Source organism: Oncorhynchus gorbuscha, linkage group LG04 (genome assembly GCF_021184085.1).
Source record: "Oncorhynchus gorbuscha isolate QuinsamMale2020 ecotype Even-year linkage group LG04, OgorEven_v1.0, whole genome shotgun sequence".
In the NCBI taxonomy this organism is placed as follows: domain Eukaryota; kingdom Metazoa; phylum Chordata; class Actinopteri; order Salmoniformes; family Salmonidae; genus Oncorhynchus; species Oncorhynchus gorbuscha.
In genome coordinates, this window is record NC_060176.1 from 30197484 (window position 1) to 30213443 (window position 15960).

The window sequence follows — 15960 nt, forward strand, 5'->3', positions numbered from 1 at the left end:
AAAAATCGACGGGCCTGCAGTGGAGCAGGATGAGAGCTTCAAGTTCCTTGGTGTCCACATCACCAACAAATTAACATGGTATTAGCACCCCAAGACAGTCGTGATGAGGGCACGACAAAACCTATTCCCCATCAGGAGACTTGGCATGGGTCCTCAGATCCTCAAAAGGTTCTTACAGCTGCACCCTCGAGAGCATCCTGACTGGTTGCATCACTGCCTGGTACGGCAATTGTTCGGCCTCCGAACGCAAGGCACTACAGAGGGTAGTGCGTACGGCCCAGTACATCACTCGGACTAAGCTGCCTGCCATCCAGGACCTCTACCCCAGGCGATGTCCGAGGAAGGCCCTAAAAATGGTTTAAGACCACAGCCAACCCAGTCATAGACTGTTCTCTCTACTACTGCATGGCAAGCGGTACCGGAGTGCCAAGTCTAGGACAAAAAGGCTTCTCAACAGTTTTTATCCAAAAGCCATAAGACTTCTGAACGGGTAATCAAATGGCTACCCGGACTACTTGCATTGTGTCGTCACCCCGACCCCTCTTTTATGCTGCTGCTACTCTCTGTTTATCATATATGCACAGTCACTTTAACTATACATTCATGTACATATGTACATACTACCTCAATTGGCCCGATCAACCAGTGCACCCGCACATTGGCTAATCAGGCTATCTGCATTGTGTCCCGCCACCCGCCACCCACCACCCGCCAACCCCTCTTTACGCTACTGCTAGTCTCTGTTCATCATATATGCATAGTCACTTTAACCATATCTACATGTACATACTACCTCAATCAGCCTGACTAACCGGTGTCCGTATGTAGCCTCGCTACTTTTATGCCTCACTACTGTATATAGCCACGCTACTGTTTTTCACTGTCTTTTTACTGTTGTTTTTACATTTACATTTACATTTAAGTCATTTAGCAGATGCTCTTATCCAGAGCGACTTACAAATTGGTGCATTCACCTTATGACATCCAGTGGAACAGTCACTTTACAATAGTGCATCTAAATTATTTCTTTACTTACCATTTGTTCACCTAATAACATTTTTGCACTATTGGTTAGAGCCTGTAAGTAAGCATTTCACTGTTGGACCTAGACTTTGGCGCACGTGACAAATAAACTTTGATTTTATTTGACATATGCACATATTACCTCAGCTATCCGGTGCCCCCACACATTGACTCTGTACCGGTACCCTAGTGAGGTTAAGGGCTCGTAAGTAAGCATTTCCCTGTAAGGTCTACACCTGTTGTATTCGGCGCATGTGGTTAATACAATTGTATTTGATTTATTCAAAACAAGCACATAAACCACATGAAGGCTTCATAATTCTTAAAATAATGGCTGGCTGATATTATCTCATACAACAAAACGTATAAGATGTCCTAAGCCTGTGTTAACCTCAGATCTTATTTTTGGCGTTTATCCCAAAACCCCAGTCTTTCACTATTCATAGGAATGGCTAAACGAACCAGAGGTAATTAATAAAATAAAAATTAGGACTACAAGCTGGCGAGCTCTATAAACACAGGTACCATGCGTTCCGCGAGTGACATTTACTACAGTCATGTGCTGCATATAATGATTCTCTCCCTCTCTCCCTCCCTCCCTCCCTCCAGTTCTGAGTATCGGAGAGGGGGGGTTCTGGGAAGGCAGTGCCCGGGGCCAGGTGGGCTGGTTTCCTGCGGAGTGTGTGGAGGAGATTCCTGCCAAGCCCAGCGAGGAGAGGACGCGTAAGTCATTAAGCATGCTGACCCATATATTTGGGAATAGGAGAGTTGGAAAGAGTGGTTGGGGAGCTCTGTGGAGGAGGAGGGATGATTTCTGCTCTATGGATCCCCCTGGTGGCATCCTAGGGCAACAAGACCCACTTTTCCACCCAGCAGATGGGCTCTGCACAGAGACTGTTCAGTGTGTACAGATCCAAAATATTTGGATCGGTGTAATGTGGAAGAAAATGGAGGAAAGTCCCCTATGCCCGATTAACACACTAGATGGAGCCATCAGCATTTGACTGCCTACCAAAGGTTTGTAGGGGCTCGGGCAGACCTAGGCAATTTCAGTCCTCGGGGGGCCTGATTAGTGTCACACTTTTACCCCATCCTTAGCAAACACAGCTTATTTAAACTAATTGCATTTTTAACTGAAGATCATGATTGTTGATTATTGGAGTCAGGTGTGTTAGCTTGGGCTGGGGCAAAAGTGTGACACCAATCAGGCCCCTGAGGACTGAAGTTGCCCAGGCCTTGGCTAAGGGGTCTTTCCAGGCTGACAGGAAGGAGGAAAGAGAGGTAGAGAGTGAGAGACGGAGGAGAGAGGGAGTTGTCTGGTCAAAAAGGCTAAGACATTGTTACCGCCCATTTGGATTTGGCTTCACACCAACGACATCACATCAAAAGCAAAACTTAATTTACAAAAAAAAAATGGTGGTGTTTTTGATCTCTGGAGGTTAGATAGCTAGCTAAAATCGTCCCTTTCTTAAATTAACTGTGGAGGGAGATAGGGATTTAGACTTTACTTTACTTTTACTTAATTCTAGATACTGGCCAATGATTATAATGGTGATTCTGATCCAACCATAAATGCAGACATTGTGCCCCTGGGCCTGAGATGAGGAATGTTCATTGTAGCTAGCTAGATGTAATAGGCTAATGTTAACATGCTGGGCTTGTGCATCGTTGCCCATGAAGGAAGTTAGGATAGCAAGCAAGCATTTTAGCCAGGTAGCCTAGGACAACAAAAACTTAACTTCTTGCGTCGAGCCATCCCGGATCCGGGATTGTGACTACAGCCTCAAGCTCATTACCATAACGCAACGTTAACTATTCATGAAAATCACAAATTAAAATAAATCAATGTGCTAGCTCTCAAGCTTAGCTTTTGTTAACAACACTGTCATCTCAGATTTTCAAAAATATGCTTCTCAACCATAGCAAAACAAGCATTTGTGTAACAGTATTGAAAAATATTAAGTCATTAAAAAATTAAAAAATTAAGTCATTAAAACGCGAACTTTTTTCCAAATTAACTCCATAATATCGACAGAAACATGGCAAACGATGTTTAGAATCAATCCTCAAGGTGTTTTTCACATATCTATCGATGATAAATCCTTTGTGGCAGTTGACTTTCTCTTCTGAAGAAATGGAACGCGCATGGACCTAGAGATTACGCAATAATTTCGACACAGGACACCGGGCGGACACCTGGTAAATGTAGTCTCTTATGGTCAATCTTCCAATGATATGCCTACAAATACGTCACAATGCTGCAGACACCTTGGAAAAACGACAAAAAGGGCAGGCTCATTCCTGGCGCATTCCTGGAGACATTGGAACACAGCGCCTTCAGAATCTGGGGCATTTCCTGTATGAAACTTCATCTTGGTTTCGCCTGTAGCATTAGTTCTGAGGCACTCACATATAATATCTTTGCAGTTTTGGAAACGTCAGAGTTTTTTCTTTTCAAAGTTGTCAATTACATGCATAGTCGAGCATCTTTTCGTGACAAAATATCTTGTTTAAAACGGGAACGTTTTTTATCCAAAGATTAAAAGAGCGCCCCCTATCTCGAAGAAGTTAAAGTGTGTACTGTATGACAGACAGACAGTTTCGGCAACATGAAAGAGAGGAGGATGTCATTGGTAGGGTGAGTCAACATGTTTTTTCTACTGGCATGCATGGACACACACACACAAATCAGTAACATGGACAGCCACATCATCATCGTTGATTGGTCTAAATCGTTTTTGGTATCTTTTAGTTGTCACTGTATTCGACCACGCATAGGTGATTTGATGATGAATTTGAGGCAGCTCCTGTTTTCTTTTTTTTACTTGCGGTAACTCTGTGATTCTAAACCAATGGTTGTTTATTCGTCCGAAAATGTTGTAAACATGGACCATGCTATAGGTCATGTAACTGTTTGCTACATGTAAAATGCTTTGTGGACTTCAGAGGTTGCTCTCTGGTTTTGTGATGAAACGAAGGTGTGGTTGAATTTATTCTGCCATTGTCGTCTTATTCTCTAGGCCTTAGGCCTATATACCGCGGTAGCAAGGCAAAAAACCAGTGGAGGCTGCTGAGGGGCGGACGGCTCATAATAATGGATGGAATGGAGTCAATGGAAAGGCATCAACCACATGGAAACCACGTGTTTGATGTGTTTAATATAATTCCATTGACTCCATTCCAACCATTATTATGAGCCGTCCTCCCATCAGCAGCCTCCACTGGTATTAACTAACAGGTTATAGAGCAAACAATGCCATTATCACAACACATAGGTTGTAATATGGCTTTCTTTCCCTGGCTTGGCTTCCCCAGCGATTTTATCTATGCACCGCTACTATGCATTGAGCTAGTATGTTACTGTGTGCATGTTCACTGCTGTGTCATCAAAGGCCCTTGGATATATTTGCCAGCTTTGTACTGTATGATCTGATCTGCCTCATGCCCTTTAAAGCAAGGGGTCTTCTGGGGATTATACACTGGCATGCTGGCACAAATGTGACATCACTCCTGTATGTCATGGTTGTCATTCTATTGCTGATAACCACAATCATTTCTCGGGAAAGAAATAAAAATAATAATAATAATAATATTTCTGGAGGCTTAGCTTGGGTTCCTTCCCATTCCCATACTATTGGTCAATAACCAAGTTAGACTCCAGAGTGGCGCAGAACCTCAGTGTTAGAGGCGTCACTACAGACCCTGGATCGATTCCCGGCTGTATCACAACCGGATGTGATTGGTAGTCCCATAGGGCGGTGCACAATTGGCCCAGCGTTGTCCGGGTTAGGGTTTGGCAGGGTTAGGCTGTCATTGTAAATAAGAATTTGGTTCAATTAAAAATAGATGAAAAAAACAGCATTAGCAATCACTCTATCTGTGCTAGCTCAGTTATTGTGTTGCTAAGCATAGTTCTGTAAACATAACAGAAATCAGTGCTCTGCTTTGTGCTACCTATAGCACTGGAATGGTCTTAGCAAGAGCCAACTTGCAATCCTACTTCTGTTAGCCATAGCAAAGGATCATTAACATTACAATTACAATTTTCAGACTCAGTGTCGGCTAAATGTACTAGCTAAAGGTGAAGGGATGTCCTAGGAAGGAAGTGATAGTGTGTGTTAGCCTCTCTCTGTCTCTCTCTCTCACACTCTCTTTCTACATATACATGTGCTCCGCGTGAATGGGCCATGTTTCTCTGTTCTCTCTTCTCTCTGCTACGCTAGGCTAAGCGCTACACTGCGCTGCTAAATCAGCTGTGTTCTAATGTCCTCTGGTCTGCAGGGGAATTGAACACATCATGCTCCATCCCCTTCTCTCCTTCTTTCTCAAGCTCTCTTTCAAATGGCCCGTTTATTCTATCTATGCCCACTCTCTCTCCCGCACTTTTTGTCACCTTACTCTCTCTCTCTCGCTCTCTCTCTCTCTCTCTCTCTCTCTCTCTCTCTCTGTCTATGTCAATGTTCCTCTGTTTTCTTTTATTTACTCTGTCTCGCTCTCAATTAAATTATATTAAATTGTGCGTTGTTGGCATAATTGCATAATACAATATGCATTATCTCTTACCCTTCCTAGCTACTTCTCTCTCTGTCTCTCTCTCTCTCTCTCTCTCTCTCTCTCTCTCTCTCTCTCTCTCTCTCTCTCTCTCTCTCTCTCTCTCTCTCTCTCTCTCTCTCTCTATATATATATATATATATATATATATATATATATATATATATAGTCGCGTGTGCTTTATTGCGCCCACCTGTCACCATCGTCACACGCATAAGCGCCTAATGATACTCACCTGGACTCCATCACCTCCTTGATTATCTGCACTCACTCCCTTTGGTTCCTTCCCCAGGCGCTATTGTTTCTGTTTCGTGTCTGTGCGCTGTTCGTGTTTTGTATTATGTTTTGTTCATTTATTAAATGATTCACTCCCTGAACTTGCTCCCCGACTCCCAGCGCACATGTTACAGAATAACGCCTCACCAAAGGGAAGCATCAAGGAGTGTTTTTTTGTGTGTTGGAGGTGATGTCGGGTCCAGGTGTCGGTACAGCAGCTACCAGGGAGGCCTCAGCCGGTTTCGTCGGACTCTCATGCCTCAGCAGGATTGATAGGTTCCCATGACTCTGCGGGTTTGACGGGTTCCCCTGCCTCAGCTCACTTGACATGTTCCCATGCCTCAGCGGGTTTGACAGGCTCCCATGCTTCAGCTGGCTCAACAGTCTTCCATGCCTCAGCAGGTTCGATAGGCTCCCATGCCTCAGCGGGTTCTATAGGCTCCCATGCCTCAGCGGGTTCGATAGGCTAGGCTCCCATGCCTCAGCTGGGTGAACAGGTTCCCGTGCCTCGGCCGACGCAACCAGGGAGGTCTCAGCCGGCTCATCAGGCTCCCACGCCTCAGCCGGTTCGTCAGGTTTCTGTGCCTCAGCGGAGACGACCAGTCCGCTCCTGATCCCCAGGACTCGTCCCTTTGGTTGGCGTCCTGCGACAGGAGCTGCGCACCGTAGAGGGGGTACTGTCACATATGCTCTCTCTCCGGTGCCATGCTCCCATGCCTCAGCCGTATCGACATGTTCCCGTGCCTCAGCAGAGGTGACCGGTCCACTCCTGATCCCCCGGGATCGTCATTTTGGTCGGAGTCCTGCGGCTGGAGCCATGCGTTGGGGAGGGGGTACTGTCATGTGTGCTTCCTGTCCAGCCTCTAGGTCACACTCTGCTGATTATTGAGAATTCCAAGAGTGTGCAAAGCTGTCATCAAGGCAAAGTGTGGCTACTTTGAAGAATCTAAAATATATTTTGAATTGTTTAACACTTTTTTGGTTACTACATGATTCCATATGTGTTATTTAATAGTTTTGATGTTTTAACTATTATTATACAATGTAGAAGAAATAGTAAAAATAAAGAAAAGCCCTTGAATGAGTAGGTGTGTCCAAACTTTTGACTGGTACTGTATATATATATATATATATATATATATATATATATATATATATATATATATATATATATATATATATATATATATATATATATATATATATATATGGGCAGATGGGACACAGCATACCCTTATTTCGTGTCTGTCTGTTCTCACCCCATCCCGCTGAAACCCCTTTTGAACCAGCCCTGGAGCAGAGAGAGCTTGTCTCACACATTGCCAGATCAGAAGTACCTTAGGGTTTCCCCCAAGAATGCCTGTCAGAAAAGGGGAACACAGTATGGTGAAGGCCTTTCATGTGTTCATTGCAAATGCATATGGATAGCAGGACGTGTAAGTGTGAAGATTGGGTCTAATTGTTTACCGTACTTACTTAGTACTGTACTTTATTTTTAAAGGCAACACTATTTATATTGGAAAATCAGTAACTACCCAGCTTAAAATTGTAGGGAGAGAGAATATTTTTGTAATGTTCCCTTAATGTTCCCTAATGTTTGAGTTTCCAGTTTTCTGTTAGTTAGAGGAACATTCTATCTATGTGAGCAAAAACCTTCTGTGTAACAGAAGATCTGTTTCACCTGTCTTTGTGCTCGTCTCCACCCCCCTCCAGGTGTCGCCCATCTTCCACATTATCCCCAGTATATTTATACCTGTGTTCTATGTTTGTCTGTTGCCCGTTCGTTTTGTTCGTCAAGCCTACCAGCATTTTCCCTTTGCTCCTGACTGTTTCTAGTTCCTGTTTTCTCATTTTCCCAGTTTTTACCAATTCTGCCTTCCCTGACCCTGAGCCTGCCTGCCGTTTTGTACCTTGTTACGTCACACTGGATTATTGACCTCTGCCTGCCCTGACCCTGAGACTGCCAGCCATTCTGTATCTTTTGGACTGTGATCTATATTACCGATCTCTGCAACGCCATCTCCTCCCAAGGAAACACCATTGGGAGGCACGTGGAGTTGCTTCGTGGTCTGATGGAAGGGTTCCAAACCTTGGCCGAACGCCATGACAGAGCGTTGAACACATTGCTGGAGCAATTCCGCGAGTTGTCTGTTAGGCAGCCTACCACTACAGTAACCTCCCAGCCCCTCAGTAACCCAGCTGTTAGCAGCGCCTCCTCCCCGGGCGCACCGGGTTTCCCGAGAACACCGCTTACCTCCCCCGGAACGCTTCAATGGAGAGTCGGGCACCTGTTGGGCATTTCTCGCTCAGTGTTCAAGCTGCATCATCGAGCTGCAGCCCTCCTCCTTCCTCTCGGACATTTCAAAGACAGCGTACCTCATCACACTAATGTCCAGGAGGGCTCTCGCCTGGGCTACGGCAGTATGGGAGCAACAGTCGCCGTATGCTTCAGTCTGGAGGAGTTTGTGGCAGAGGTAAAGAACGTTTTTGATGCTCCATTCTCCGTGAGAGAGGCTGCCCGGAAGTTACTCTAGCTTCGGCAAGACTCCCACAGTGTGGCAGACTATGCGGTAGATTTCTGCACGTTGGCAGCTGTGAGTGCTTGGAACCCGGAAGCACTGTTATGACATGTTCCTGTATGGAGCTTTGGAGGAAATAAAAGACAAGCTTGCAGCCCATGAACTACCGATGGATCTCATCACCTTGAACATTCGGATCGATGGGCAACTAAGGGAATGAACGAAGGAAAGGAGATTCGATTTCACTCGCCCGCCCAAGGATTCCACCTCCCCTCTGGGGCATACTGCAAGCCTCTGTTGGCTCCGTTGCCGAGAGAACCCGAGGCTACCCGAGTTCCCTCGAGAGTCTCCGAAACCTGCCGATTCAGCTCTTCCCAAGCCAATGCAACTAGGCAGAGCTAGACTGTCTCCAGCCGAACGACTACACAGGCTTCACACTAAGAGTTGCCCGTATGTAGGACTACTGGTAATTTTGTCTCCAATTATCCACTGAAAGACCAGGCTCACCGGTAGGAGCGAGTACTCTGGTGGGCCATACAGAGAACCTTTCTTCTCCCCTTACTCGCACCCTTTTTCATGACATTTTGCTGTGGGGGAACCAATCGAAATCTCTCCGGGTACTCATCGACTCTGCGGCCGATGAGAGCTTCATGGGCGCTCCCCTGGCGTCCGAACTGGGCATCCCCACTCAGCCCCTCTCCATTCCCATTGACTTTAGAGCGCTGGAAGGGCACTCTATAGGATGGGTCACCTACCATACAACCCCCATCAACCTACGTGTGTCAGGGAACCACAGTTAGATGATCCAATTCCTGCTCATTAAGTCTCCTCAGGTTCCCGTGGTATTGCGATTATCTTGGCTCCAGCGACACAATCCCCTTATTGACTGGTCTGCTGGTGCCATCATGGTCTGGATCCTGTTCTGCCACGCTCATTGCCTGAAGTCAGTGCAGCCTGCCCCAGGATGTCTTCCTGGGCGCTCGGAAGTTGCCCCGGACCTCTCCGCCATTCCCGTGGAATAGCAGAATCTCCTGGAGGTGTTCAGTAAGGTCCGGGCCACTTCGCTTCCACTGCACCGTCACTATGACTGCGGGATTGAACTTCTCATAGGCACCACTCTGCTGTACTCTCTGTCGGGTCCGGAGACCAAGGCTATGGAGACCTACACTACCGTTCAAAAGTTTGGGGTTACTTAGAAATGTCCTTGTTTTTGAGAGAAAAGCACATTTTTTGTCCATTTAAATAGCATCCAATTGATCAGAAATACCAAGTAGACATTGATAAACTTGTTAACGGTACAGGTTCCCCTGTAACAAGTCCAATAGCTCAAATGAAAGATAAACACCTTGTTCATCTACCCAGCGTGTCAGATTTCTAAAATGTTTTACGGCGAAAACATGGCACATATTTATATCAAACCAGCACAAAGACACAGGCTATATGTAGCCATTTTGTCGAACAAAAGATGCAATCACAAAGGCAGGATTAAAAATAATTCACTAACCTTTTGAAAATCTTAATCAGATGACAGTAATAGGACGTTACACAGTACATTTATGTTTTTTTCAATAATATGCCATTTATATCCATAAATCTCGGTTTACGTTGACGCCATGTTAAGAAAATGCTAAAAAATGTTCGGAGAAATTATAGATAACTCCGCCAGATAACGGCAGATAACAGCAATAAACATCATAGACTTTGACTAAATATACATGTTCTACATATAGTTAGAAAGATACACTGCTTCTTAATGCAATCGCTTTGTCGCATTTCTTTTTAACGTTACAGAAATCGTTCACTATTCAATAATCTGAGACAGCGCTCAGACATAAGCAATATTTCTCCGCTATGTTGGAGTCAACAGAAACACAAAATTACAACATAAATATTCCCTTACCTTTGATGGTCTTCGATCAGAATGTAGTGGAAGAAGTCATACTTACCCAAAACATCGTTTGGTTTCAAGTCGTGTGTCTTTGTATTAGCATATGCTGCAAGTTCCAGTTGAAATGCTACCAAAAATTACGTCTGGTCCCGAACAGTTGCGCATCAAAACTTCAAAATTACATATTATATGTCGACTAAACTGGTCAAACTAAGTGCAGAATCAAGCTTTAGGATGTTCTAAACGTACAAAACAATTATCTAATCTATCGGACATTCTTGCTTGCTCTCAGGCATTCTGGAACAAAGGGAAGTCTTTCCAAAATGCGCGCTCTCCTGACCTTGTATTTTCTTGCAACACTCAGTCTTTTGCCTCCCAAAGGGTCAAAACCCGCGGGATTTGCACAATTAAATGCTGTACTGAATGAGGACATCTAGTGGAAGACATAGAAAGTGTCTCCAGATCCATAGCTGGTCGGGAAGGGTGGGGGCGATGACGTCAAAGTTGCCCCAAGTTTCAGGCTCCCAAAAATAGTTTGGGAGATTGCCTGCCCTGTGAGTTCTGCTATACTTACACACATAATTCAAACGGTTTTAGAAGCTTTAGAGTGTTTTCTATCCAATAATAATTATTATATGCATATATTAGCAATTTTGGACAGATTTGTTTTCAGTTTACTATGGGCACGCAATTCATCCAAAGGGGGCAGTATTATGCCTATCCCAAACTTAATGTTGTAAATTACTATTGTAGCTGGAAACGGCATTTTTTAAATGGAAAATCTACATAAGTGTACAGAGGCTCATTATCAGCAACCATCACTCCTGTGTTCCAGTGGCACATTGTGTTAGCTAATCCAAGTTTATAATTTTAAAAGGCTAATTGATCATTAGAAAACCCTTTTCATATTATGTTAGCACAGCTGGAAACTGTTGTCCTGATTAAAGAAACAATACAGCTGACCTTATTTAGACTAGCTGAGTATCTGGAGCATCAGCGTTTGTGAGCTCGATTACAGGCTCAAAATGGCCAGAAACAAAGACAATTCTTCTGAAACTCATCAGTCTATTCTTGTTCTAAGAAATGAAGGCTATTCTATGCGAGAAATTGCAAATAAACTGAAGATATCTTACAACGCTGTGTACTTCTCCCTTCACAGAACAGTGCAAACGGTCTCTAACCAGAATAGAAAGAGGAGTGGGAGGCCCTGGTGTACAACTGAGCAAGAGGACAAGCATATCAGAGTGTCTAGTTTGAGAAAGCAGCTTCATTAAAAAGTACCCACAAAACACCAGGCTCAACGTCAACAGTGAAGAGGTGACTCCGGGATACTGGCCTTCTAGGCAGAGTTCCTCTGTCCAGTGTCTGTGTTCTTTTGCCCATCTTAATATTTTCTTTTTATTAGCCTGTCTGAGATATGGCTTTTTCTTTGCAACTCTGCCTAGAAGGCCAGCATTCCGGCGTCGCCTCTTTACTGTTGACATTGAAGATTTTTGTGTGTGTGCAGTTTTCCTAAAATGTCCTTAAATAAGAATGTACCCGTGTTTGAGCCTGTGTGTTGCTAGTGATGTCCACACAACAGTATTGTAGAGATCACAATGGTGAATTAGACTGATTGGTGACAGAACGACTGGCTGCATGATACAGAGTGAAGAGCCTTCAGTGTAGCGCTTGAGGCTTGCACATAATTGCACATAACTTCCGCGACGCATATAAGGCCCTGCCCCGCCCCCCTTTCGGAAAAGCTGACCACGACTCAATTTTGTTGATCCCTGCCTACATACAGAAACTTAAACAAGAGGCTCCCACGCTGAGGTCTGTCCAACGCTGGTCCGACCAAGCTGACTCCACACTCCAAGACTGCTTCCATCACGTGGACTGGGACATGTTACGTATTGCGTCAGATAAAAATATTGACGAATACGCTGACTCGGTGTACGAGTTCATTAGAACGTGCGTTGAAGATGTTCCCATAGCAACGATAAAAACATTCCCTAACCAGAAACCGTGGATTGATGGCAGCATTCGCGTGAAACTGAAAGCGTGAACCACTGCTTTTAATCAGGGCAAGGTGTCTGGCAACATGACCGAATACAAACAGTGCAGCTATTCCCTCCGCAAGGGTATTAAACAAGCTAAGCATCAGTACAGAGACAAAGAAGAATCTCAATTCAACGGCTCAGACACAAGAGGCATGTGGCAGGGTCTACAGTCAATCACGGACTACAAGAAGAAACCCAGCCCAGTCACGGACCAGGATGTCTTGCTCCCAGGCAGACTAAATAACTTTTTTGCCCGCTTTGAGGACAATACAGTGCCACTGACACGGCCTGCAACGAAAACATGCGGTCTCTCCTTCACTGCAGCCGAGGTGAGTAAGACATTTAAACGTGTTAACCCTCGCAAGGCTGCAGGCCCAGACGGCATCCCCAGCCGCGCCCTCAGAGCATGCGCAGACCAGCTGGCCGGTGTGTTTACGGACATATTCAATCAATCCCTATACCAGTCTGCTCTTCCCACATGCTTCAAGAGGGCCACCATTGTTCCTGTTCCCAAGAAAGCTAAGGTAACTGAGCTAAACGACTACCGCCCCGTAGCACTCACTTCCGTCATCATGAAGTGCTTTGAGAGACTAGTCAAGGACCATATCACCTCCACCCTACCTGACACCCTAGACCCACTCCAATTTGCTTACCGCCCAAATAGGTCCACAGACGATGCAATCTCAACCACACTGCACACTGCCCTAACCCAGCTGGACAAGAGGAATACCTATGTGAGAATGCTGTTCATCGACTACAGCTCGGCATTCAACACCATAGTACCCTCCAAGCTCGTCATCAAGCTCGAGACCCTGGGTCTCGACCCCGCCCTGTGCAACTGGGTACTGGACTTCCTGACGGGCTGCCCCCAGGTGGTGAGGGTAGGCAACAACATCTCCTTCCCGCTGATCCTCAACACGGGGGCCCCACAAGGGTGCGTTCTGAGCCCTCTCCTGTACTCCCTGTTCACCCACGACTGCATGGCCACGCACGCCTCCAACTCAATCATCAAGTTTGCGGACGACACAACAGTGGTAGGCTTGATTACCAACAACGACGAGACGGCCTACAGGGAGGAGGTGAGGGCCCTCGGAGTGTGGTGTCAGGAAAATAACCTCACACTCAACGTCAACAAAACTAAGGAGATGATTGTGGACTTCAGGAAACAGCAGAGGGAACACCCCCCTATCCACATCGATGGAACAGTAGTGGAGAGGGTAGCAAGTTTTAAGTTCCTCGGCATACACATCACAGGCAAACTGAATTGATCCACTCACACTGACAGCGTCGTGAAGAAGGCGCAGCAGCGCCTCTTCAACCTCAGGAGGCTGAAGAAATTTGGCTTGTCACCAAAAGCACTCACAAACTTCTACAGATGCACAATCGAGAGCATCCTGGCAGGCTGTATCACCGCCTGGTACGGCAACTGCTCCGCCCTCAACCGTAAGGCTCTCCAGAGGATAGTGAGGTCTGCACAACGCATCACCGGGGGCAAACTACCTGCCCTCCAGGACACCTACACCACCCGATGTTACAGGAAGGCCATAAAGATCATCAAGGACATCAACCACCCGAGCCACTGCCTGTTCACCCCGCTATCATCCAGAAGGCGAGGTCAGTACAGGTGCATCAAAGCTGGGACCGAGAGACTGAAAAACAGCTTCTATCTCAAGGCCATCAGACTGTTAAACAGCCACCACTAACATTGAGTGGCTGCTGCCAACACACTGTCATTGTCACTGACCCGACTCCATCCACTTTAATAATGGGAATTGATGGGAAATGATATAAATATATCACTAGCCACTTTAAACAATGCTACCTTATATAATGTTACTTACCCTACATTATTCATCTCATATGCATACGTAAGTCGCTCTGGATAAGAGCGTCTGCTAAATGACTTAAATGTAAATGTATATACTGTACTCTATATCATGGACTGCATCCTTATGTAATACATGTATCACTAGCCACTTTAACTATGCCACTTTGTTTACTTTGTCTACACACTCATCTCATATGTATATACTGTACTCGATACCATCTACTGTATGCTGCCCTGTACCATCACTCATTCATATATCCTTATGTACATATTCTTTATCCACTTACACTGTGTATAAGACAGTAGTTTTGGAAATGTTAGTTAGATTACTTGTTGGTTATCACTGCATTGTCGGAACTAGAAGCACAAGCATTTCGCTACACTCGCATGAACATCTGCTAACCATGTGTATGTGACAAATCAAATTTGATTTGATTTGAATTAGTATCACCATAGTCCAACACAGAGAGAAAAGTACAACAAATCAACTCTTTTCTGGCAGCAAAGGAAAAACAAGCTTTGTGCCTGTAATAAAACCCAATACACAGCTTCAATTTCCTGACAAGGTACTCTACATGGTTCAGTGACGCTTCGAGGCAAGCAACACTGAACCATGCATGACAGCACCAACTGTGCCGGAGGACTGTGTGACCACGCTCTCCTTAGCCTCTGCAAGTAAGACCTTTAAACATGTTAACATCCACAAGGCTGCAGGGCCATACAGATTATCAGGACGCATACTGAGACTATGCGCGTACTCAGACCGTACTCAGACCATCATTGACATTTTCAACCTCTCCCTGACCCAGTATGTAAAGCCTACATGTTGTAAGCAGACCACCATAGTCCCTGTGCCCAAGAACGGCAAGAACCTTTCTAAATTACTATCGCCCGTAGCACTCACATTTGTAGCCATGAAATGCTTTGAAGTGCTGGTCATGGCTCACATCAACATCATCATCCCAGACACCCTGGACCCACTCCAATTCACATACCGCCCCAACAAATCCACAGAATTTCTATTGCACTCCACACTGTCCTCTCTTACCTGGCCAAGAGCAATACCTATGTGAGAATGTTGTTCATTGACTATTGCTCACCTTTCAACACCATAGTGCCCTCCAAGCTCATCACTAAGCTAAGGACCCTGGGACTCAACAGCTCCCCCTGCAACTAGAGCCTGGACTTTCTGACAGGCCACCCCCAGGTGGTGAGGGTACGCAACAACACATCGGCCAAGCTGACCCTCAACACTGGGGACCCTCAGGGGTGTGTGCTTAGTTCCCTCCCGTATTGCCTGTTCACCCACAACTGCGTGGCAGTGCACGACTCCAACGCCATCATTAAGTTTGCTGATGACATGACGGTGGTAAGCCTGATCACCAACGATGATGAGGCAGCCTATAGGGAGGAGGTCAGAGACCTGGCTGTGTGGTGCCAGGACAACAACCTCTCCCTCAACGTCAGCAAGGCAAAGGAGCTGAGCGTGGACTATATGAAACGGAGGGTCGAGCACTCCCCCATTCACATCGACGGGGCTGTAGTGGAGCGGGTCGAGAGCTTCAAGTTCCTTGGTGTTCACATCACGAAGGATCTATCATGGTCCACATACACCAAAACAGTCGTGAAAAGGGCACGACAACGCCTCTTCCCCCTCAGTAGGCTGAAAAGATTTGGCATGGGCCCTTAGATCCTCAAATGTTTTACAGCTGCACCATTAAGAGCATCTTGGCTGGCTGCATCACCGCTTGTTATGGCAACTCCTTGGCATCGACATTGGGTAGTCCGTACAGCCCAGTCCATCACTGAGGCTGAGCTTCCTGCAATCCAGGA

At 45.7% G+C, this 15960-nt stretch overlaps 1 pseudogene; it reads left to right on the plus strand.

Moving 5' to 3' along the window:
• LOC124033952 overlaps positions 1-15960 on the plus strand; it is a 243101-nt pseudogene that overhangs the window by 149403 nt on the left and 77738 nt on the right.